This window comes from Oryx dammah, unplaced genomic scaffold, assembly GCF_014754425.2.
Source record: "Oryx dammah isolate SB20612 unplaced genomic scaffold, SCBI_Odam_1.1 HiC_scaffold_15, whole genome shotgun sequence".
NCBI lineage: Eukaryota > Metazoa > Chordata > Mammalia > Artiodactyla > Bovidae > Oryx > Oryx dammah.
In genome coordinates, this window is record NW_024070199.1 from 34888243 (window position 1) to 34911388 (window position 23146).

The 23146-nt window shown below is 41.1% G+C and overlaps 1 protein-coding gene across 6 annotated transcripts in view; it reads left to right on the forward strand.

Moving 5' to 3' along the window:
* APLP2 (amyloid beta precursor like protein 2) overlaps positions 1–23146 on the forward strand; it is a 63465-nt gene that overhangs the window by 10185 nt on the left and 30134 nt on the right. The window lies entirely within an intron of this gene.

Consider the following 23146-nt stretch of genomic DNA (forward strand, 5'->3'; position numbering starts at 1 on the left):
TTAAAAATCTTTTTTCTTTTACTGAGAAAGGTATCTTAGAAATCTCCCACTGTGGACTTCCGTGGCAGTCCAGGGATTAAGACTGCGCTTCCAATGCAGGGGGCTTGGACATGATCTCTGGGCCGAGATCCCATGTGCTGTGTGGATTGGCCAAAAAAATATATGTGCCACGGTGATTTTGGAAAAGTTTCTACTTGTCATTCTGTTTGCTTTGGTTAGTTTGAGGCTGTCATTAGGAGTATATAGGTTTAAAATTACTATCTCTTCCTAAGGAATTGAGCCTCTCATAGCTGTATTCTCCCGTGTTATTTCTAGTAAAATTTTTGCCTTTATCACTACTTTGTCTAGTATTTCCATCTTTATGTTTTAGATGTGTTTATGGTTGTTTCTTCTTTTGCAGACGTAGAAAACAGTGTCTTTTACGTTTAACATAATTGCTGAGGTATTTGGGTTTTCATCTACTCTTATTTAGTGCTTTTTGTTTTGTTCTGCTAATTCTATGTTTTTTGTTTTTTTAACTGAAGTATAAGTGGTATACAACTTTATATTAGTTTCAGGTGCACAACATAATGATTTAATATTTGTGTGTACACAGGAGCCTGTGGTCCATGGGGTCGCACAGAATTGGACACAACTGTTCACCTTTTGTGAGATGATCACCACACTAAGCCTAGTTAACACCCACCACCTCATGGTGACTTGTCTTTGTGTGTGTGTGTGTCTGTCTGTGTGAGAGAGAGAGACAAGAACGTTTAAGATTTACTCTTTTAGCAGCTCTCAAGTATACAGTACAGTGTGGGTAGTTACAGTCACCGTGCTGTATGTTGCTTCCCCAGACTCACTTCTATTATAACTAGTACCTTATACCTTATAGTTTATACCTTTTGACTGCTTTCACACATTTTGCTCACCCTCCACCCCTCAACCTTCACTGCACATGTCTGACAAGTGATCTTTTCTCTATATTTATGAAACTAGTGTTTTTAGAGTCCACATGTAAGGGAGACTATGCAGTGTTTATCTTTCTCTGTCTGACTTACTTCACTTTATATAATGCTCTCAAGGTCTGTCCATGTTGTTACAAATGGTAGGATATCCTTTTTATGGCCAAATAGCTTTCCACTGTGTGTGTGTGTTCACCGTATTTCCTTTATCCTATCACCTCTCAGTGGACATTCAGGTTGCTATGTTTATCCCCTTACTCAACTCCTTTGAAAGTAGTTATTATTTTACTTCTTTCTCATATTAATTTGGAACATATTTCATAATCTTTTGTTCTCCCTTTAGTGGTTGCTTTAGACATTTAAATATCTTTCACTTATCAATGTTTTATATTAATTTGTACTTTTACCCTCTTCCAGGAATAGAAGATCAGAACACTTTAACCTCCCCTCAACATTTTTGCCATTGTTGTTAATTTCATGTAAACCCTGGAAGACCTCACAAGCCATGTTTTACACAGTCAAATGAACTTAGCATCAGTAGTTATCAGCTCTGGGGGCACACTGGTATCATCTGGGGAAATGTTTACAAAGCACAGATTGCCTACACTCCAGTTCAAACAAATTACATCAAGGTCTCTTGAGGGAAGGTGTGAGCCATTAGTATTTCTTAAAAACTCTGCCCAGTGATTCAAATTTACAATGAGATTGAGAGCCCCTGATTTAGATTTATATATTCTCTTTGTTATTCTTCATGCATTTTTTATCTCTAAGCTTCTTTTTTCGGGTAATTTTTTGTCTTCCAAGACACACTTTAGAGTTTTCTTAAGGTTGGCTAGTGATATATATTCTTTCACCAAATATCTGTTTTTAATGTCTTCCTTGCAAGACAGGTTCATTGGGGATAGAATTTTTTTCATCATTTTGAAGATCTTATTCTTCATTCTGTTCCTTGATATTTAATGTCTATCCTGAGGTTGAATATTATCAATAGCTTACTGGAATTAACTGTCAGATTGGTGTTCCTTTGAAGGTAATGTGTCCCTTGTCTCTGACTGCTTACTAGACCTTCTCTTTGAATCTGATTTTCAGCAATTTTACTATGTACCTAGGTGTGGATTTTTTTTTAAATGTGTAGCCCCTTGGTATCTTTGGAGAATTGGTTCCAGGATTCCCCTTCCCCCGGTACCAAAATCTGTGATGCTCACGACTGTTTTATAAAATGGTGTAGTACTTGCGTGTAACCTGTGAATATTCTGTATAGCTGCAGTAACCTCTAGATTGCTTATAATACCTAATGCAGTGTACATGCTATGTAGATAGTTGTAAACGTTGTTGTTGTTCAGTCACTCACCCACGTCCTACTTTTTGTGACCCCATGGACTGCAGCATGCCAGGCTTCCCTGTCCTTCACTATCTCCTGGAGCTTGCTTAAACTCTTGTCCATCGAGTCAGTGATGCCATCCAACCATCTCATCCTCTGGCGTCCCCTTCTCCTCCTGCCTTCAATCTTTCCCCGCATCAGGGTCTTTTCCAATGAGTTGGCTCTTTGCAAGAGGTGGCCAAAGTATTGGAGCGTCAGCTTCAGCATCAGTCCTTCCAGTGAATATTCAGAACTGATTTCCTTTAGGATTGACTGGTTTGATCTGCTTGTTGTCCAAGGGACTCTCAAGAGTCTTCAACGCCAGTTCAAAAGCATCAATTCTTCGGTGTTCAGCCTTCTTATGGCCCAACTCTCACATCCATACATGACTAGCTTTGACTTTATGGACTTTGTTGGCAAAGTAATGTCTCTGCTTTTTAATATGCTTCCCTGATAGCTCGGTTGGTAAAGAATCTGCCTGCAATGCAGGAGACCCTATTTTGATTCCTGGGACGGAGAACATCCACAGAGAAAGGATAGACTACCCACTCCAGTATTCTGGCCTGGAGAATCCCATGGACTGTATGGAATGGTGGGGTTGCAAAGACTCTAACATGACTGAGTGACTTTCACTTTTAATATGCTGTTTTGGTTTGTCACAAATTTTCTTGCAAGGAGCAAGGGTCTTTTAATTTCATGACTGCAGTTACCGTCTGCAGTGATTTGGAGTTCAAGAAAATAAAATCTATCATTGTTCCCCTGTCTATTTGCCATGAAGTGATGGGACCGAATGTCATGACCTTTGTTTTTTTAATACTATGTAGATAGTTGTAAATACAATGTAAGTGCTCTGTAGATAGTTATTGGGCCTATGGAATTTTTTTTCCCTGCGTATCTTCAATCCACGGATACAGAATCTGAAGTTATAAGAGGCTAACTATCTTTTGCTTGTAGAGCTCTTCAAATCTGTGGTTTGATGTCTTCTATCAGTTTTAGAAAATTCTCAACCACCATCTAAGTATTTAAGTCTTTAAACACTGCTTCTGCCTACTTCTCTCCTTTTCCTTGGGACTCCAGAAACAGATATCGTAGACACTGTTGCCCTAGCCTATGTGTTTTTTCATGCCTCATCTGATAGCTTTTTCTTTTGACCCATCTTTCTGTTTACTAAGGATTTCTTCAGCTGTAGCTAATCTACCATGAAGTCCCATCCATTGAATTAAATTTAATTATTGTAGTTTTCAGTTTTATAATTCAAAATTGGTTGGTTGTTTTTTTTTTCAATTGTTTCCTAATCACAGCTGAAATTCTTAATTTGTATCTTTGAAAATGAAAAGTACACTTAAAGTCTGTGTCTGGTAATTCTTGTGTCTGAGGTCCCTGTGTGTCTTTTCTGTTACCTGTTTCTGCTGGTTATTTCTTCATGTTCCTTTTACCTCGTTTGTCAGAGTATTTTTGATAATGTGCCATATGTTTTATTGATACAAATGCTTATAGATGAGTTTGAGGCTGGGGCTGTTATACTCCAGTGAGTGATTTGTTTCTACCTGGGGTGTGATGAACTGGCAATCTAGGATCTCACTTTTGTTTCACAAATTGAGAGGAATAGAAGCTGAGCTGCAGTCTCTATGAAGTCCTGTCAATTTCTGGATTACCCTTCTAGATTAAGCATGTGTTGGGGTCCCAGTCCAAACCATTAGCATTGTTTCCCGTCTGCCTCCTGCCCTGGACTCCAGCCCTCTCTATTTGATCCTTCAGGCTGTTAAAAGTACTGCTTAGCTGCATCTTTCAGGATTTTTCAGCATCCCCAGAGGAAGAAAGCCCTCTGTGCTTTATTCATCTCCTTGGGCTTTCATCCTCCCCTGGTTACTGACTTGGGAAATCTTCACTGTCTTTTCAGGTTCCTACTGCCTTTAACTAAATGCTTTTTTAAAAAATATGTTGCTTTTCTAGCTGTCCTTATCAGGAGGATTGGTCTGAATTACGTAGTTGACCATAACTGGAAATTAATTCCCTTGAAATTAGATATTTGCTGGGAGTTTATAGAGAGAACCTATGTTATTTTAAGTAGTTAGGGGAAAAGAGTAGACAAGCAAGAGTAGAGCGGCAGATTCTGGTGGTGGTTGAAGTGGTCAGAATAGTGACAGTTGTATTTATGGTGCAATCACTGTGTATAGTGTTTTACACATGCTCTGAAGGAGATCAGCCCTGGATGTTCTTTGGAAGGAATGATGCTAAAGCTGAAGCTCCAGTACTTTGGCCACCTCATGTGAAGAGCTGACTCATTGGAAAAGACTCTGATGCTGGGAGGGATTGGGGACAGGAGGAAAAGGGGATGACAGAGGATGAGATGGCTGGATGGCATCACCAACTTAATGGACATGGGTTTGAGTGAACACCAGGAGTTGGTGATGGACAGGGAGGCCTGGCGTGCTGCAGTTCATGGGGTTGCAAAGAGTCGGACACGACTGAGCGACTGAACTGAACTGATTGAAGCCTCTGAACTACCTTCTGAGACAGGTACTATGGTTATTCCTGTTTTACAGATACAGGAACTAAAACATACACAGATAAAGTGACTTGATCTTGGCTATAATCCGTAAGTGATGAACTGGCTCTCAAGTTTGTGCTTAGTGGTAGAAAGGTGGCCTGGGCAGAGGCCCGGGAAAGGGATGTCTCAGGTCAGCATGGGACCACCACGAGTTTGTGGATGTTACCTGACAACAGTCCCATTCAGGCAGAAATTTGCAGTACATGATTCTTAGTAATCAGAATGTAAAGAAAGCCATTTTGAGGTTATTTCTTGAACTTTCTTTCTACCACCAAGTCACTATCAGATCATAGAATTTAGGCTTACAGTCATTGTGCATTATGACTTGAGTATGTATCATCTCAGGAACCTATTTGCTACGTCTTAATATCTTTCATTAAAAATGACTGAGATTATAAATTGATTCTTTACAAATGATTGTTTGTAATAGTGACTCTGTGTATCCCGTGTTAAAGAAAAAATATATGGTCATTGTGAAAACTCTAGAAAATATAGGTAAAGCTAAAACAAAAACAGAAATAAATTAACTGTAATTTGCCAGATTAAAAAACTTTAAAATTTTCCCAGTCTGTGTCTTTTTGAAAGAATGGATTCCCTCTTAATATGTTTATAGTCTGTTTTCCTTCCTTTTGACTTATTGAATAACTTTCCAACCCATTAAATATTTACAGCATTGCTTTAAATTGAATCATCTTTCATGGTTTGGGACATTTGAACTCCTTCCAAAAAAACAAAATGTGCAGTATCCACTATTTTTAGTTGCCTTCCATACTCTGAATTTGGGCTGTAAAAGTTGATGCACAGATATTCTGAGTTACTACATGAGAATACTGCTTACCAGCCAGTGGTTGGATATTTGCAGCACTATTGGAACTATAATTTGAGTATTTTCCTGCATTTTTGCCCTTATTTTATTGATGCATAGCATACGGTTTGATGCAGTTGGTGCTTATTTGGTGCTTTTTAGGCTGAGAGTCTTTGAATTGAGATGAACAAACAGTGGGCTCAATTATGTAGAAAGAGCTAAGGAATGTTTATAAAATGCTAGAATTAAGTTTTTGAGAATATTTTTTTTTTCCTAAAACAATGGAAGTAATTGGAATTTGTATAAATCATTAGCTTTCTAGTGGTAGAATCCTCCCAAATCACATATATGTCTTTGAACTTTGCCTGTCTTTTCAGGATTATATGTAAAAGCAAGAGTCTTCTATATAATTTTTTTTATAATTTACATTTCTAATTTTTCACTAATGTAAACAGTATGCAATAAATAACTTGAAAAAAAAAATCCTTTTAGCTGTATCTCAAATTGACACTTAAAAGAACTATTGTATGTAACTTGTTCAAAAATTGAAGACTTTCCCTGGTTGTAACTGGTTCATTTGAAGTTCCTCATGGTCCTTGTTGTTGGCAGACATTTATTAAAATGCTGTATGCAGAGTACTGTGCAAGCAAATATGACACACAGGTGAGGGCAACATACAGCTGCTGTGATGATGAGTGAAAGAAGCCTTTTAGGTGGTTAAAAAAGTGACAGCACTTCTCCAGTCTTTTAAAAATAGGTTATTTTAATTTAACTTATCTTTTTTAAAGAAATATTTATAGGGTTTACTTCCAGGTATTTTTACATTATCCTCCAGTAAGTTCCTGCTTTCAGATCTTTTGGGTATGTACTGGAAGAAGTAGATTTGCTAGATCATACAGTAATTTCTGTGTTTTTTAACTTCTTGAGAAACGCTGCTCCATTTTACTTTCCCACCATCAGTGCCAAGGGTTCTAATTTCTCTATATCTTGGCCAACACTTGATGCCTTTTTTTTTTTTAATATTAAGCCATCTTAATGTGGGTGTGAAGTGGTATCTTACTGTGGTTTTAATTTGTATTTCCCTAATGATTAGTGATGTTGAAAGCCTCTTCTTGTTAGCCGTTTGCATCTTCTTTGGAAAAATTTCCATTCAACTCTTTTACTCATTTTTGAATTGGGTTTTTGTGATGGTGGTTGTTGAGTGGTAGGAGCTTGCAATATTTTCTGGCTATCAATCCCTTACCAGATCTGTGATTTTAAAACTAAAGGTTTGGTCTTTTTTTCTTGAAGTGTGGTTTAGCTATTTTTTCTTGTATTGACTACTTTTGTTATCATATGTAATTGAAATCATTGCCAAATCAATGTTGTGAAAACTTTTCCTTATATTTTCTTCTGAGAGTTTTATCTTTTTTTACCCTTATGTTTAGATCGTTTATCCATTTTGAGTTAATTTTTATATATGACTTAAGATAAGAGTCCAGCTTCATTCTTTTGCAGGTGACTATCCAGTTTTTCCAGCAGTGTTTGTTGAAAAGACTTTCTCAGTTGAATGGTCTTGGCGCCCTTGTAAAAAGTCATTTGAGTATATATTCAAGAGTTTATTTCTGAGCTCTCCATTCTGTACATCTGTTGTTTTATGCCAGTACCACATAGTTTTGTTTACTGTTGCTTTGTTGTGAAGTCAGGACGTGAGAGTCTTTTTCAAGATTGTGCGGTTCCATATGAATTTTAGAAGTTTTTTTTTTTCTCTGCAAAATATGCTGTTGAGACATTTATGGGGATTGCATTGCATTAATAGATTAACTGTGGCCCCTCTTAGGAAGCCTCCCAGTACATTCCTTCCCGTAGGAACTGAACACTTGACGCTTGAAGACAAAACAGGACCTACTCAAACTCCAAGTTTTATTTGGCTCTCACTGTCTTGGGCATCATTGTATTTTACGTTCAAATAAAACATCACCATTTCCAAATACTGTGGACTTTTGTCTTAAACATTCCTTTCCGGTGTTTGAAGAAATTGGAAATCTGGCAGGAGCAGGCCCCCTTTATTTGTAAGAGCCTCTGGTCTCCCCACCAGAGGCTGGGTGTGGGTTATCATTTTGTCTTACACCCCCATCTGCTCTCTGTCATTCAGAGGCACAGAGTTTTCAACCCTTGTTGAAAAGTGGAGAAAGTTGGCTTGAAACTGCCTCTTGCAATAACTATGTATTACTCATTATCAAGTGAATTGCAAACCACATTTCATAGCAGAATCTCCCCTGATTGGCTGGTAAACCAGCCAATTCGCCAGTGCCCTGCCCCACGCCCCTTTGAAGAGGACTTCCACTTAATGCTCTATGAATGTTTTTCTTTTCAGCAACTCTTTTTTCCCTCTCTCTCTCATAGCAGCTCTTTAAGAAAAATGATTATTTGAGGCTTGATTAGATTCTTGGGACTACATTAATAAAATATCCTACTGGGCTAGTATTTTGAAAGATTAATCTTGTGAATTGATGCAAGTCATTGAGACTGAGTGTTGTTAGTGTTGTTTTTAAACAGTGGAAATAGTAGTCAGGACAGATTAATATTGGACTGAAATGTTTTAAGTATTGATTTTAAAGGATTAAATGCAAAGCAGGGGCTCAAAGCTGATAAACTCCCAACCAGGCTGAGCCATTACATGTGGTTCTCTGTCTGTGTTTGTGTGTGTTGGTGAAGAAGCAAACTTGTTACTGGCTGGTGGGGGTTCAGGCAAATTGTAAGCCCAGTGCCAGTTCCTGCTGGACAAATGGATCCTCACTGAAACATCCCCACAGAGATCTGGTATCAGGCGAGCAGCTTCTGTGTGTGTCTCTGAAAAGCTCTAGACTCTGAGACTCTTAAGTTGATTCGTGGTAGCAATGTTTGTTGCAGTAAATATTAAGATAATGTTATAACTATACCACTTCTAGCATCCTTTTTCCTTGGTAATTTGTGAAGATAAATTTCTTTTGGATATCGCATCACTGTTTGGAACATTTTAGAGTTTTATGGGACAAAATGTTTGGAAGAAATCCAGGACCTCGATTACATCATTTTGTACCAGCATAGGTAAAGTTCGCTGTTGGCCAAGTAAAATATTATCATGTTAAATATTACTGAGACTAAGGTGTGGGCTTTGTGATGTTATGTGGGTTACTATTAGTCTTACGTATGTTTGGAAACATTTGAAACCAGTTTTTTTTTCCTAAGGCCAAAGAATTCACTTTAACCTAACAGGAACACTTGTTTTTACCCTAGCCTAAAGCGTTAGAAATGCATTGTGAAAATTCTTCCATTGAACTACTTAGTAGCTGTTCCCGAGGAAGGCTACTATTCTAGTAGCCAAAATGGATTGCCCAGATTGGACTTGGGTACTAAGTTGACAAGAGGCTTCCCAGGTGGTGCTAGTAGTAAAGAACCACCAGCCAATGCAGGAAACATAAAAGACACCGGTTCAATCCCTGGCTCAGGAAGATCCCCTAGAGGAGGGCATGGCAGCCCACTCCAGTATTCTTGCCTAGAGCATCCCATGGACAGAGGAGTGTGGCAGGCCACGGTTCTTAGGGTTGCAGAGAGTCGGGCACTCATTGGGTCACTCATGCACTAAGTTACCAAATAGCTGCTGACCTGCCAGTTTTTGAAGGTTTCAAGGTGAACTAGTTCTGATGACTGTAAGACTATATAGAAGGAAAAAATAAGGGACTTTTTTAGACAATGTGTGTTCTATACATATTTTCCTATCTGTTGAAAATTACTTCAGTTCTTAAATACTTTATTTTCCCCCAGTGCTTGAATACGTCAGAGACCTTTTCTCTAGTTAAGGACACTATGTTTGCTGGAAGAAATAATTTTCTTCCTTCATTGCTTGAGTTGCTATCATTTGGAGGCTGGTCTAACTAAGGACATGTATACTCTCTACTTTTAGTAGAGTTAGTTTTTTATAAAGTGGTTTGGTTGTTGATGCACCCAAGCTATATCAATTCTCATTGGGTGAATTTTTAAGAATTGTTGAATTTGTATGTGTGTAAATACACATATGTGTATATAGGCATATAGATACATATAGATATGGTTGTGGCTTTTAAAGATATATTAAAATAAAAAAATAAAGACTATTTCAGTTCAGTTCAGTCGCTCAGTTGTTCGTGTCCCACTCTTTGCGACCCCATGAACTGCAGCATGCCAGGCCTACCTGTCCTCCACCAACTCCCGGAGTCTACCCAAACCCATGTCCTTTGAGTTGGTGATGCCATCCAGCCATCTCATCCTCTGTCGTCCCCTTCTCCTCCTGCCCTCAATCTTTCCCAGCATCATGGTCTTTTCAAATGAGTCAGCCCTTCGCATCAGGTGGCCAAAGTTAAAGCTTTCAGCTTTAACATCAATCCTTCCAATGAACACCCAGGACTGATCTTCTTTAGGATGGAGTGGTTGGATCTCCTTGCAGTCCAAGGGACTCTCGAGTCTTCTCCAACACCACAGTTCAAAAGCATCAATTCTTCGGCGCTCAGCTTTCTTTATAGTCCAACTCTCACATCCATACATGACTACTGGAAAAACCATAGCCTTGACTAGATGGACCTTTGTTGACAAAGTAATGTCTCTGCTTTTTAATATGCTGTCTAGGTTGGTCATAACTTTCCTTCCAAGGAGTAAGCATCTTTTAATTTCATGGCTGTGGTCATCATCTGCAGTGATTTTGGGGCCCCCCAAAATAAAGTCAGCCACTGTTTCCACTGTTTCCCCATCTATTTGCCATGAAGTGATGGGACCAGATGCCATGATCTTCGTTTTCTGAATGTTGAGCTTTAAGCCAACTTTTCCACTCTCCACTTTCACTTTCATCAAGAGGCTTTTGAGTTCCTCTTCACTTTCTGCCATAAGGGTGGTGTCATCTGCATATCTGAAGTTATTGATATTTCTCCCGGCAATCTTGATTTCAGCTTGTGCTTCATCCAGTCCAGCGTTTCTCATGATGTACTCTGCATATAAGTTAAATAAGCAGGGTAACAATATACAGCCTTGATGTACTCCTTTTCCTATTTGGAACCAGTCTGTTGTTCCATGTCCAGTTCTAACTGTTGCTTCCTGACTATTTGGTACTTTTTAATTGTTTGGGAATGCATAAGATGATTTAGCAAGGTAGTTGTTGTTTTTTTCATTCAAAGTGTAGTTGGAGTTTGCTGATAGTTGCCATGCTCTCATCTGCCTTTTATTGAATTACTTTTGTAGAGTGTCTGAATTTAAATTAAAAAGGTGTGTTATTTTACAGAGTAATTGATTAAGCTTGATTGGGCAGTGTCTGTAAATCATCAGCGGATGGAGCTTTTAGCACAAGAAAAGGATGGTTTAATTGCCCCCCCCCCCAAAAAAAAATGATTGGATGGATTTTTAAGAAAGTTAATGCTCAGGGGAAGGTTATAAACACTGACATGGAGATATCACAGAGGTTTCAAGAAAAGTTAGTTGAGATTGGGAGTAAAAGATCACTGAACGCATCTTGGGGAAGATGCCTGCATCCCTGCTGGACGTGGTTGAGGCATTCACGTGCAGTGAACCAGCAGTGAGCACCATCCAGGCATATACACTGGAAGGAGGTAGTATGGTTGTCAGAGCAACAGAGGATGCCCATGCCTGCCCCAGGGACGTTTTGAAGGGAAAGAGATGCCATCTTCTCTGTTCTTCACTATGTTTAAATATTTTAAGAAGCCTCAGCCACTCCATCCCATAAAAGATAAAGAACTCCAAAAGAACTTTTACGATCAAGATACTTAGGTTTATAACAACACTTGTGTGTGTCCTTATTGCTCTTTCTTTTCATATTTGGTCAGGAATAGACTCCCAATTTATAATGTTACACCTACATTAAATAGGGGTCCTGTCATGTACCTTTTACTGTGGCTTCACTTTTAACTGCCACTTAGGAACCAGTTGGACAGTGAGCTGGGCATCTCCTATGTGAAGGGGTTTGCGACTCTTTCCTTTTCTATTAGGATTATTCTGTTTACATGATGGCTTCCTTACCAGCCAAGCGTCCTTGTGGGTGAGAACTTGTGACTCTTTGATTTTGATTCCTCTGGAGCCTGCTCTTCTAAGGTTGTTGGAAATGTGTGTTGACTCAAAACAAATAATTGAACAACTCCTGGGTGATGTCAGCACCGTGCATTTGATTCTGTGGTTGTCCGAAGCCTAGGAGAGTGGGGTTTTTGCTTGTTTCTGTTTTGTCTACTCTAGTTTTGTTAATGTCTCAATCAGCCTTCTTTTACTATTTGTAGATCTAAAGAGCTGGGAGATGAAGGCGAATCATCTTCCCCTCCCCCACCCTCCAGCAGTTGGATAAAATAAGAGCATTGGCTCCTGGCCCTGCTTCACCCACTTATATAACTTACACCAAATCCCCCTTTTAGGAAGAAATGTCTCAAGGTCCTTTTTCCTGTCTTAATTCCTGTTCGTTATTTTACTTGTAACTACTTGTCTAGCCTGGCCTCTTCAGAGAAGCTTTGCGGCTCTCACCTACTTAGCTGTCCAAGCACCCCATTCTTGTAATGGCCAGAAACTTCCTTCATAATGAAAGAAAGAAAAATAAAGTTAAACAGAGTCTACAGGTGAATGAAAAAAAGTCATTCCTAGCACACACAGTGTTAGCTGAACACTTAACACAGCCCTGTCACTAGAAAGAAAGGCAAGCCTCATATGAAATGTAACTTTTTCCAGTTGACATTTTTTAAAAAGCAAAAATAGGTGAACAGAGCTTTGACAATACATTTTGTTTAATTCAGTATATCTATGTGTGTGTGTGTGCTCACTTACTCAGTTGTGTTCGACTCTTTGCGACCCCGTGGACTGTAGCCCAAGAGGCTCCTCTGTCCATGGGATTCTCCAGGCAAGAATAGTGGAGTGGGTTGCCATTATGAGTAATTAGTCCCTGAATACCACCCCCACTCTGCACCCCAGGAGAAGACCACAGGTTACTCTGGGACCCCAGGCCCAGCAGAGCACGAGGCACTGAGAGGAGAAAGTCAGGCCCCCCAGGCCCACGACAGCCAGGCTCAGGGCCCAGGTTGGGGAGCTGTAGAATTCCTCTCTGGACAAGTTCTTTCCATGTGCTGAAGACATCCAGCCAGCTTTGCAGCGTCCCCTTCTTTAATACTGAGTTAGATGACTTAGGGTCACAGCTACTTCAGGGATACTGTGAACCAGAGCCAAACTGATGGGGAGGAAGCAACTTGAAGACTGTGCAGGGAGCAGAGAGATAACTTTAGTAGGCTCTTGATGCTTATCTCAGAAAGGAGAGGGTATTGGCTCTGTGAAATAGTTTTGCAACAAAAAAAAGACTTTCAGAGAAAAAGGAAGAGTTGTTGGTTATTAGAAATGTGATATCAGACATTTAAAAATCTGGTTAGAAATCTTTATGAAAGAAGGAACAAAAACTAGAAAAGATAAAGGAAGATGCACCTGATGAGAATTTCAGAAAGAGAGAAGAAACCCAGGATTGAGTGTTTCACACTGATGTGACCCCAGTGAAAGGTCAGGCAAGTGAGTGACAAAAAACCAGACCAAAGCTCCTTATAGTCAAATTTCAGGATACCAGAGATTGGGAAAATTTTACTTCCATGTAGGAAAAACCAAACCTGCACAGCAAACTAGGGATCAAACTGGCTAGATGTACAAGCAGCAATGCTGGAATCTAGAAGAAAGTAGTCCCACCCTTTATATTCTGAGGGAAAGTTGTGTCGTTACAACTTAGAGCTTGTCCAAATGGCCAACAAAGTGTGTGCGTAAAATAAAAGCTTATTTTGAGACCCATCACGTTTGAAACTCAGCAACCACACACCTTTTCCCAGGAGCCCGTGGGAAGCTGTGAGCCACTGACACAGGGGGTCAGTCAGGAAGGAGAGAGGACTGAGTGGGGAACAGGAGGGAAGGGAGGAGTCTTCAGGACGGTTTTGATCGGAGCCCCAGGAGTGGTGGCTGTGCTGGGTCTCTCCTGGAGAGTCCTCCGCACGGGTGACGTGGGAGGATGGTGTGCTGTCTTCCTCCGATCTTCCTGACGGAGTGCCAGCCATCACTGTGTACACACTGTCATGCTTGACTCTTTGCGACCCTGTGGACTGGAGCCCGTCAGGCTCCTCTATCCATGGGATTCTCCAGGCAAGAAGACTGGAGTGGGTAGCCATGTCCTCCTCCAGAGGATCTTCCTGACCCAGGCATTGAAGCTGTGCCTCCTGTATCGGCAGGCGGGTTCTTTATTGCTGAGTCGCCGGGGAAGCCCACCAGCCATCGGGACAGGGAAGTAAAGGAAGAGGTGGCCTTGCTGAGACTGGGTGGGGTAGATGCCTACGGAGGGAGCTGTAACCGTAGTACCTGCTTCTGTTATAATCATGTAAACAGGAGAGTGATTTAACCAGCTCATACTCGCTTTATTACTTTATTATTTTTAAATTGCTGATAATTACAATAGTGCTCATGGGCATGGGTCCCATGAGCACAGGGAAGAGGGTGGCTGAACAGAGAGTCTGGTCGTTTGAATTCAGTCCTTTTTAATAGAAAGTCAATGGAGAATGTCTGGACTGAAAAGGTGCAGAGGGACACTTGTCATTTAGAATCAAGGCGGCAAATAGTGAGAGAAAGGGCTGTGAGGGGCGCCCCCGAGGAGGACCCGCCTTGGGGTGGAGGACTCCACTAGGAGCTGGGTGGTGGTGGCTTTTGGGCTAGGCAGCTGGACTCACGTGACAATAAAATTTTAAAAATGAAGCCTTGTTACACTGCCTGGGTTTTTTGTTTTTCATTTAACTTGTTCGTTCATTATATATGTACTGATGTGAAGACCAGCACAGTGTCCATCATTTAGAAATCGCCACTGAGCAGTATCTGCTAATTCTTATTAGTTTAACTAAATGTCTTGGGAAAAAAACAAGAGCACAGGTTTTAGAATCAGTCAAGTCACCTCCGTGGGTGTCAGTGATAACCTACTAGGTTCTAGGTGCCGTTTGCAGATGCAGTTAGAGCACCCGGAGAGCCTTGTTTCTTGCCCCCAGGAACCTGCATTCTATTTGGAGGGTGGTTTTGAATTGCTTGATGGGAAAATAAAACAACCAACAGGTTGGGGCCTGTCCTTGGGAAGGGTCCCCAGAAGGAGGCACATTTGAACTGGGTCCTGAGAGGTGAGATGTGAGTTCTAGGTGCCTTGAGGCAGGAGAGACCCTGGCCTGTGCCCAGAAGGGTGGCACCCAGTGCCTGGTGGGGTGATGGAGGGAGGAGGGGGCAGATAGCTGGGGTCATCAAGAGATGGAATCTCTGGGAACGTGAGAGGGTGTGCTGTGTTCTGCCTGGAGCTGGTTCAGATGCTGTGGGTGGAGTGGATTGCAGAGGGCAGCATGGACACAGTGTCCCCAGGGCCCACCTGACCACTGGAACATGAATGCTTTTGTGCTTTTCCTGGTGGGGAGCGTTCACACAGATGTTGATGCCCTTTTTATTTATTCTTTTTACTCATGTGTAGCTTTTCCTGCTCTCCTTCCTGCATTTATTTAGTGGTTAGGTGGCTGGCACCCAGGAAGGCTAATTAATGGCAGAGACAGCAAGCAGTAAACATACTGACTAGCCGCTCATACTCGCTTTATTACTTTAAATTTTTAAATTGCTGATAATTACAATAGTGCTCATGGGCATGGGTCCCAGACAGGAAGAATTACTGTCTGCAGGCAGACCTGGTGTGAGCTGATAATGCTACATAAATCATGGGAGGAGATGGCTTTCTGACTTGCTTTGAACTTGGAAAGGACGGATGTCTCTCATATTTGTGTTATTTTCTCAGCTGTTTTAATGGACTTTAGAAGTTACAGTGATTTGTTACATGAAGATTAGTGTGTGGTTGTTGCTTGACCTGTAAACACTAACATGTTTCACAGAATCGCACGTGGAAATTGGCATTTTTTGTATTTTCAAATGTGCGTTTCTTCTCCCTGCCTTGTGCAAGTCATCCTGGCAAATTGTCTTATTTTCTCTTTGTAAAGAATTTCTGCCCTTTCCATTCAGCATCACAGAACCTTAGAAATAAAGAGCTAATGCTTTGTTTTTCATGGGATAGTAAAGCTAAGAAAAAAAATTTTGGTAAGGTTATCAGTTCTTAATATTAAAGAAGGAATATATTTTTAAAAACAGACTACCCATTTCCTACTGCTGTCATCCTATGAAAAATGTTTTAAAACAAAAGGTAGAAAGAAGAGCACCTTAGAACTCAGGACAGTCACTTCTCAAGTAGGGCAGTGAGCAGCTAGCACCGTCCGCATCCACGTGTGCACTTGCTCGCCAGGCGTCTCTTAACTTCCATGAAGACCGTGTTACAGACTGCAGCAGACCCCAGCACGTGTTTGTGAACCCCCTGCTTTCAAACACCAGGAAAAACTGTCCTGAATATTTACGTGGGGATGTTTGCTGCTGCATGGATTTGTTTGTTATCTTTTCCCAGATACTTAAAGGAAAAAAGATCCAGTGAAATAAATTCCAGTATCTGACACTGACCGATCACGTTTGTGGTTAGAACATCTTGAAGTCAGAGCATTGCAGCCAGAGCTGACATGTTGGATAGTTACCCATTTTAACCTTGGTAAAATCACTAAGTATTTATTTTGGTGAATTAAGTCTCTCTGAAGAATAGAATTTACTAAAAGAGGTATGATTTATTGTGTTTCAAGTATATAAAATACTCAAAATATGCCTCCAAATTATCTAATTTTTAATGATTGACCTAATGCATTTGAAATACACAAAATACTAGAGAGCATCAGATCAGTTAGAAGTATGCTTCTAGTTTCTGAGAATATTGCCAGGTTTGTGCTCACCTATGCCGCAGAAAGTGCTCCATTGTTTGTGTTGTTTCTGTCATCTGAGTCCATAAGAATGGTTTGGAGTGAATATATTTAATGAATAATATTTAATCTTTGTACTTCTTGGTGTTAGTAACTTGAAATCATTTCAGTCTTTTAAGGTTTAGAAAACATGCCTATTCCCCCACCTCCGCCAAGCCTGCCTGAGCTGTTTGTTTCTCAGGTCCTTGGTTCCTGCCTGGGTAATACTGGCCAGTGATTGCCAAGGGGAAGGCCAAGTTCACACCATGGAGACTGTCTGATGTTACTATTCACACTCCACCGTCCCAGCTTTCTGACCTCTGCAGGTCACAGCCTTCAAAAATGACAGGTCACTGCTTTGCTTGGGAATAGGGCAGATTTTTATGTAGTAAGGAAGCTGTCTTTTGCAAGCTGTGTGTCTTGTGTGTCAAGAGTTACAGGAGCGTGGACTTCTGTCTGCTGTAATGGGAGCCAGAGCTGATACCATGGGTGTCATTTATTGAAACACCTAACATTTGGGTAACGCTATATTTACATCACCTGAAAGGGATAACTGGGGTCAAGAGAGAATAACCTCCACAAGACTACTTACCCAGTTAGGTCAAAGAGAACAGCCCTCAAGATTTAGGGAAATAACATAGTGTCCTTTTGATAGGAAACACAGATTAATCTTGACCTCACTTTCAGCAGGAAGCCAAACCAGAACTGGGAAGCTAGCAACCCTGGTGCTTCTCTTTTTATGTGGTATCCTGGTACTGAATCGTCATGTGAACCTTTGATGACTGAATTCCCTCAAAATAAAGCATGGAGTGTGGATGCAGCCCACTCTGGTGCATCCAGATTTCAAATCTAGAGAAGGAGGGTGCCATCTTCACTCCATTTCATGGATTTGTGGGGACGTGACTGCTCATGTGGTACACCCATGACTTAAGCCCCTGTTCCGGTAGCCTGAGAGAATGATGCCTTCAAGAGCCAGCCGATGATAACAGTGCTGATGTTTGAGTCAGGAGTTTTGCTTAGTGCTTACTTGCATTCTCTTAATTTAATCCCACAACAGGCCTGAGAGGAGTAGTGTGTCAGTAGCCCTATTTTACAGATAAAGTTTAAAGCCTGATGATATTAGCCACCAACACTTGAAGAACTCCTATGTAACAAGCACTATTTCAAGCACTTTATGTGTGTGAAACTCATTAAACCTCAAAACATCACTATGGTGTCTAGTTATTATTGTCCTCATTTTATAGACAGGAGATTGGGGTCCAGGAGGTTACTTAGGTAACCTCCCAAATGTGGCACAGCTCGTCAGTGGTAGGGCCAGAACTCAGCCACACTTCGTCCGCCCCATACAGCCGGTGCTCTTAGCCGTCATGTCATGCACTTGCTCTGGGGTTAGGAGATGATGGTTGGAAAAGCCATCGTCCCTAGGACCTCTGTACCCAAGGACGTCAGTTTTGTAGAATTCCTATTTTACTATGGGCAATTGGAAAGAAACACAGGAACCTGTAGAGAATTTGTTCATTTGAGAATTCTAGATCCATAAACACTCTTCTACTCCTTCTTTTTTTCAATATATGAAAGTGTTTTCTGTATTTCAGTAACTTTATAAAAGACTATTAGCTCTCATCTCTGAAACACTTAAAGACAGACCGCTCTTAAACCTTAATGCTTGCAGCCTTCCCAGTATAGCTCAGATGGACAGACCACCATGTTCCTGTCAAAAGCCTTGGAGACACTCTAAACTGCTTTCAGTCTTGGAATTGATACCTCATCCATACTTGAATATTTAGAGCTCTAATAAAAGCAGGATCATTTGTATAAATTACTGCCTATGAAAATGATACCTGACAGCTGGCATATGTTGGTGGAAGAAAAATGGCCTTTTACATTTAGAGTTCTTCCGCCTAACCTAATTCACCAGTTTCTAATTAGAATTAAGTCCAAATGTTAAGAAAAAAGAAAAGGGAGACTGAGGATTTTTAGCTGGTGTAATGTAAACTCCCTTTTAAGCGCAGGCTTCTCTCTTTGCTTCCAAAGCTGGAAAATGCTCAGCAAGAATTCTGCTGTTTTATTAAATAGTAGGTTAAAATGTTTAAAGCCTGGAGCTTTTTTGTTTTTATTTATTTAGTTTTGGCCCCACTGGCTTTTTGTCACGGCACACAGGCTGTTGGTTGCTGTGCTCAGGCTTTCTCTGGTTGCAGCGAGCAGAGGCTACTCTCCAGTTGCAGCATGCAGGCTCCGGAGTGCAGGCTCGACAGTTGTCCCATTTCATGTAGGATCCCAGTTCCCAGACCAGGGATTGAACCTGTGTCCCCTGCATTGCAAGGCAGGTTCTTAACCACTGGACCCCCAGGGAAGTCCCTGGAGCTTTTTCCAATTGAAAGCTTCACTCTTGCTGGGGAAGACGTAATTGGGGCATCAGACTACAGTCATCCTTTGGACAGTAATAGAAGTGGGGTCTCTTACACGTTAGGTTCTGGGCAGGATTGTAGTAGTTCCCCCACTGGAGAGAAATCAGATAGAATCTATACACACATGGGGGTTCTACTACGTTATGGTGTGTTCAGAATAAACAGTTATTCAGGTATTGGGCCTGGTTGATTTACTTGCTAGTTGTCCTGCCAAAATGTTTCCTTTTGACAGATTGAAACCTTGCAGTCACAGTCAGATTCAGGCAAGTGAGAAACAGGATTTAAAATACCAAAGTTGTTTTATTTTGAACTAATTTTAGAATATTTTAAAAGTTGCAGAAATACTAGAGGGAGTTCCCCCATACGTTAACACTGTGCTTCTCTTCCTATTAACATCTGACATCACCCTCATGCGGTTATCAAAGCTGGGAGGTGGACACTGGTACCGTGCTGTTAACTGACTCACAGGCCTTGTTCACATCCGGCTCCAGGTTTCCTCCAGCATCCTTTTCCTGTTCTAGGATGCTGTCTGGGCTCCCACGTTGCATCTGTTTTTTTTTTTTGTCCGTAGCCTCCAGTCCGGGACAGCCATCGATGCGTCTTTGGTCATCTGTCCTCTTAACATGAATTATTGCTGGAGACACAGCAGTGTCTCCACTTGTGAAGTCATTTGTCTTCCTTTTTGCAGTTAATATATTGGGGCAAGAACCTTGAGACTATAGATTTTGTTAAACTTTGCTCGATTAAGTGAATCTTAGCCGCAGGTGTGTGGACACAGACTGAAGTCATTTTAATTTAGGAATCGTGAAGTGCCATTCAGAACTTGAGCAGACAGAAATGAATACAGGATCTTCACATCCATGAGTAGATTGTCATTTACTGACTTCATTTTTTAAAAAGTGTCTTTGAGTAAGAGTCTGTCTCGATGTCACTCCTGTGCCGTGGTAACTAGGCGCTGCTTGTTCAGTGCTATGATGGGAGCTGAAGCTGTGTGGCCCTGGACCAGACCACAGGAACACTTCCTGTGCCAGGAAACAGACTCCCTCAGGAACGAGATAAAGCTCTCCTCTCTGAAGGATGCTCCCTCCATGGCAGGCACTCTCAATAGAGCCTGGAGCCAAATCAGATCCTGGGGCAGTAGCTTTAGTGGGGAAGTAATGGGTTACCTGTTTGCTTTGGATGGGGGAGCAGTTTTGTGAAGGGAGATGGGGCTGAGGTGGGCCCAGGAGATGCTTCTCCTGGGGTGATGACTAAAGACCCTTGATCAGCGTTAGGATGAGATTTCTGTTTGTTCCTGTTTATTTGTTGCTTTAAGCCATTTCAGGTTTTCAACCAAGTGACTAGAAGCACTTTTAACCAAGTTGAATTTCCATCCTCAGGTAGCTAAACTCTTTTCCTGAGCCAAATTAATAGAATGGGATTTCTTATTAAGAATGAATTATTAAGTAAAGTGGAAGTGCTGGGCTAGGAAAGCAGTTGATGCAATTTGTACTCAAAGCCCTGAAAGTGCTGCAGCATGCACAGATCAAGGGCCAGCCACAGCGCCCTGGCACGGGGCATTCATTTTCTCTGGTGGAGGATTCCAGGTTCACAGGATGTCAGAAGTGCTGACTTGGCAGCAAAATCCCATTTGTAACATGTTAGATTTAAGAAGCAGATTGATTTATATGTTGATGTAATGGGTCAAAGCACAGTGTGTGCTTCAGAAAATGGAGAGCACGTTAAATAAGAGCATTTTCAAAGGAAAGAAGCACAAGCATTACAGGAAAAACAAAACAACAACAACAAAAAAATCCTGTTGTACTCTAGGTAATGTTAGGGTATGTTTGATTAGTTGATTCCTGGACGTGGTCCGCAGAGGCTTTTTATATTCCAAATGATACCTTCTTGAGAGTCTCTGATGACCACAAGGATTAATCTTTCTGAACTCAGAAGTGAATCACGGCAGCATATGAGCTGTCTGGACCGATTCCAGCTGCCCTCCTTTTCCTTCGCGGTAACTGATGTGAGGAGCTGTGGCTGCAAGCTGCTGCTTCCTGCTGCTTTACCCTTGGGTGTTTGCGATCTTCTTTGGGGAAGATGATGTTGACTGTCTCTACACAAAGATCAAGTGTACTTAGCACCAGTGTACTGACCTCCGTGGTTGACCCGTAAACTGAGCATTCTTGCAGTCAGAACCGTTGTGGTCTTTCAGCCAACAGCCACACATGGACCATCACCTGCCAGATGGACATTTGCCTGCATGATCTTGACCACGCCCACTCTGTGGCCTGGGCGAGCTCACGTAACTGACACTGCTTCTTACCTACATTCATTTTTTGGAATATAAGAGGCAAATGGCTTCCCTCCCTTGCGCCTGTACTTCTGAAAGATAAGATCCCACCCTGGCATTCCACTTGTTTAATATTAGAATATACCATTTTTTTGAGTTGTGAAAAATGTTTATATGCATGCAATTATTACCAGACTAAAACTTTAAAAAATTTTTATTGTTCAAAAATATTCTTGTCCTTTTTTCCCAGTCGTTAACTCTTTTATGGATAACCACGAATCCGATTTCAGATTTAGCCATGTTGTTGTATATATCCATAAGTCTATTTAATCACGGCAGTTCATCTGTAGCAGGTTTAGGAAATACTGGGCTTCCCAGGTGGCACAGTAGTAAAGAATCTGCCTACAGTGCAGGAGACATAAGAGATGCAAGTTTGATCACTGGGTTGGAAAGATCCCCTGGAGGAGGCCAGGGCAACCCACTATAGTATTCTTGCCTGGAGAATTCCATGGACAGAGGAGCCTGGCGGGCTACCGTCCATGAGGTCACAAAGAGTTAGACACGGCTGAGCATCTAAGCTACTAGGAAATACTATTTCCTGACCCATTGATTGTTTATATCTGTCTAAGCTTTTGACGAGTTGGAAGGAAGGAATTTGCTGAGAATACTGGTTTTGGTGCAGAGTGCATCCTGGGGTTTGCTCCCCTCTGTCTCTGTGTGTGCCCCCTTGTGTGCTGTATGCTCGTTTCCCTGCGCATTTTAACCCAGGTTACTAGCCCTGATCCTTAGTATGGCTCCCAGAAGAAGAATGACCAGTACAAGAGGCATTTTTATGCATATCTCTAGCTCAGTGTGAGAATTAAGCATCTTTATCTTATTCCTCTTTATACCTTTTAATGATCTATTTGAATTGAATGCCACTAGGGCAGTGGTCCCCAACCTTTTTGACACCAGAAACCAGGGTGAGGGGCTGCTTCTGAGATGATCCAAGCACATTTATTGTGCACTTTATTTCTGTAATGACATCAGCTCCACCTCAGGTAAGCAGGCATTAGATCCCTAAGGTTGGGGACCCCTGCGTTAGGGTACTACCTGTGCATTCTTTCCATAGGTACCTTACTTATTTTTTTCTTTCTTCTGAGTAGACAAGACTTAACTCCAGTATGTAGCTTCACAATCAATTATTCTGAAGGCATAGTATCTGTCTTCTATTTTAATAAATGATTATTCCTCACAGTAGGCCAATGATCTACTTAATAGTTGCTGACTGTTCTCATCATTGGATTTCATTGAGGTGTTTCTCAGCCCTGATTGATCTTGGCAACATTTTAGATCCAGATTAGCTTTCCCCCCACTATCGAGCAAGTGTTTGTGCTTCCTTGTCTCATGCTAGTGGAAAGCAGGCTAATCTTAATAAGCTGCAAAGCAAAACTTGCACAGGTGGTAAGTTGGTCCTGGAAAATGTGGTATTTCAGAATGTAACATAGGCTTCTGATCGGAAGGACCATTCGTGTCTATAATCAGTCCATCAGCACAGATCAACGAGACTTGCCTGGAAAACACGACTTTCTGTATATTTTAAAAGCCAAATCTGCTTTCTCCTGTTAATAGGAAAACCCATTTAATATTAATGCTCTTTGCTCTTTTTGGAAAGATCATAATAGACCATATAATCTAACCCGACCCTTAAGTTTTCATGTTTTTTAAAAGATGTTTAATTTCTGTTTTGAAAGAACCTTTATATTAGGAGAGACAACAAAACTTTACTGTGGATGTCACTGTGAATATTGGTATATCTGCAGACGCAGAGATGCCTGTGTTTTTTTCTGGTGCACGAGACTGCAGGAGCTTCATCATACCTAGATGTTTTTTGTCACCTGTAATTTGTGAGCGATTAACGGCTACAAACAGCTGGGGGTTTTTTCCTAACACAAGATGAAATTGTTCTTGAAGTCCCTT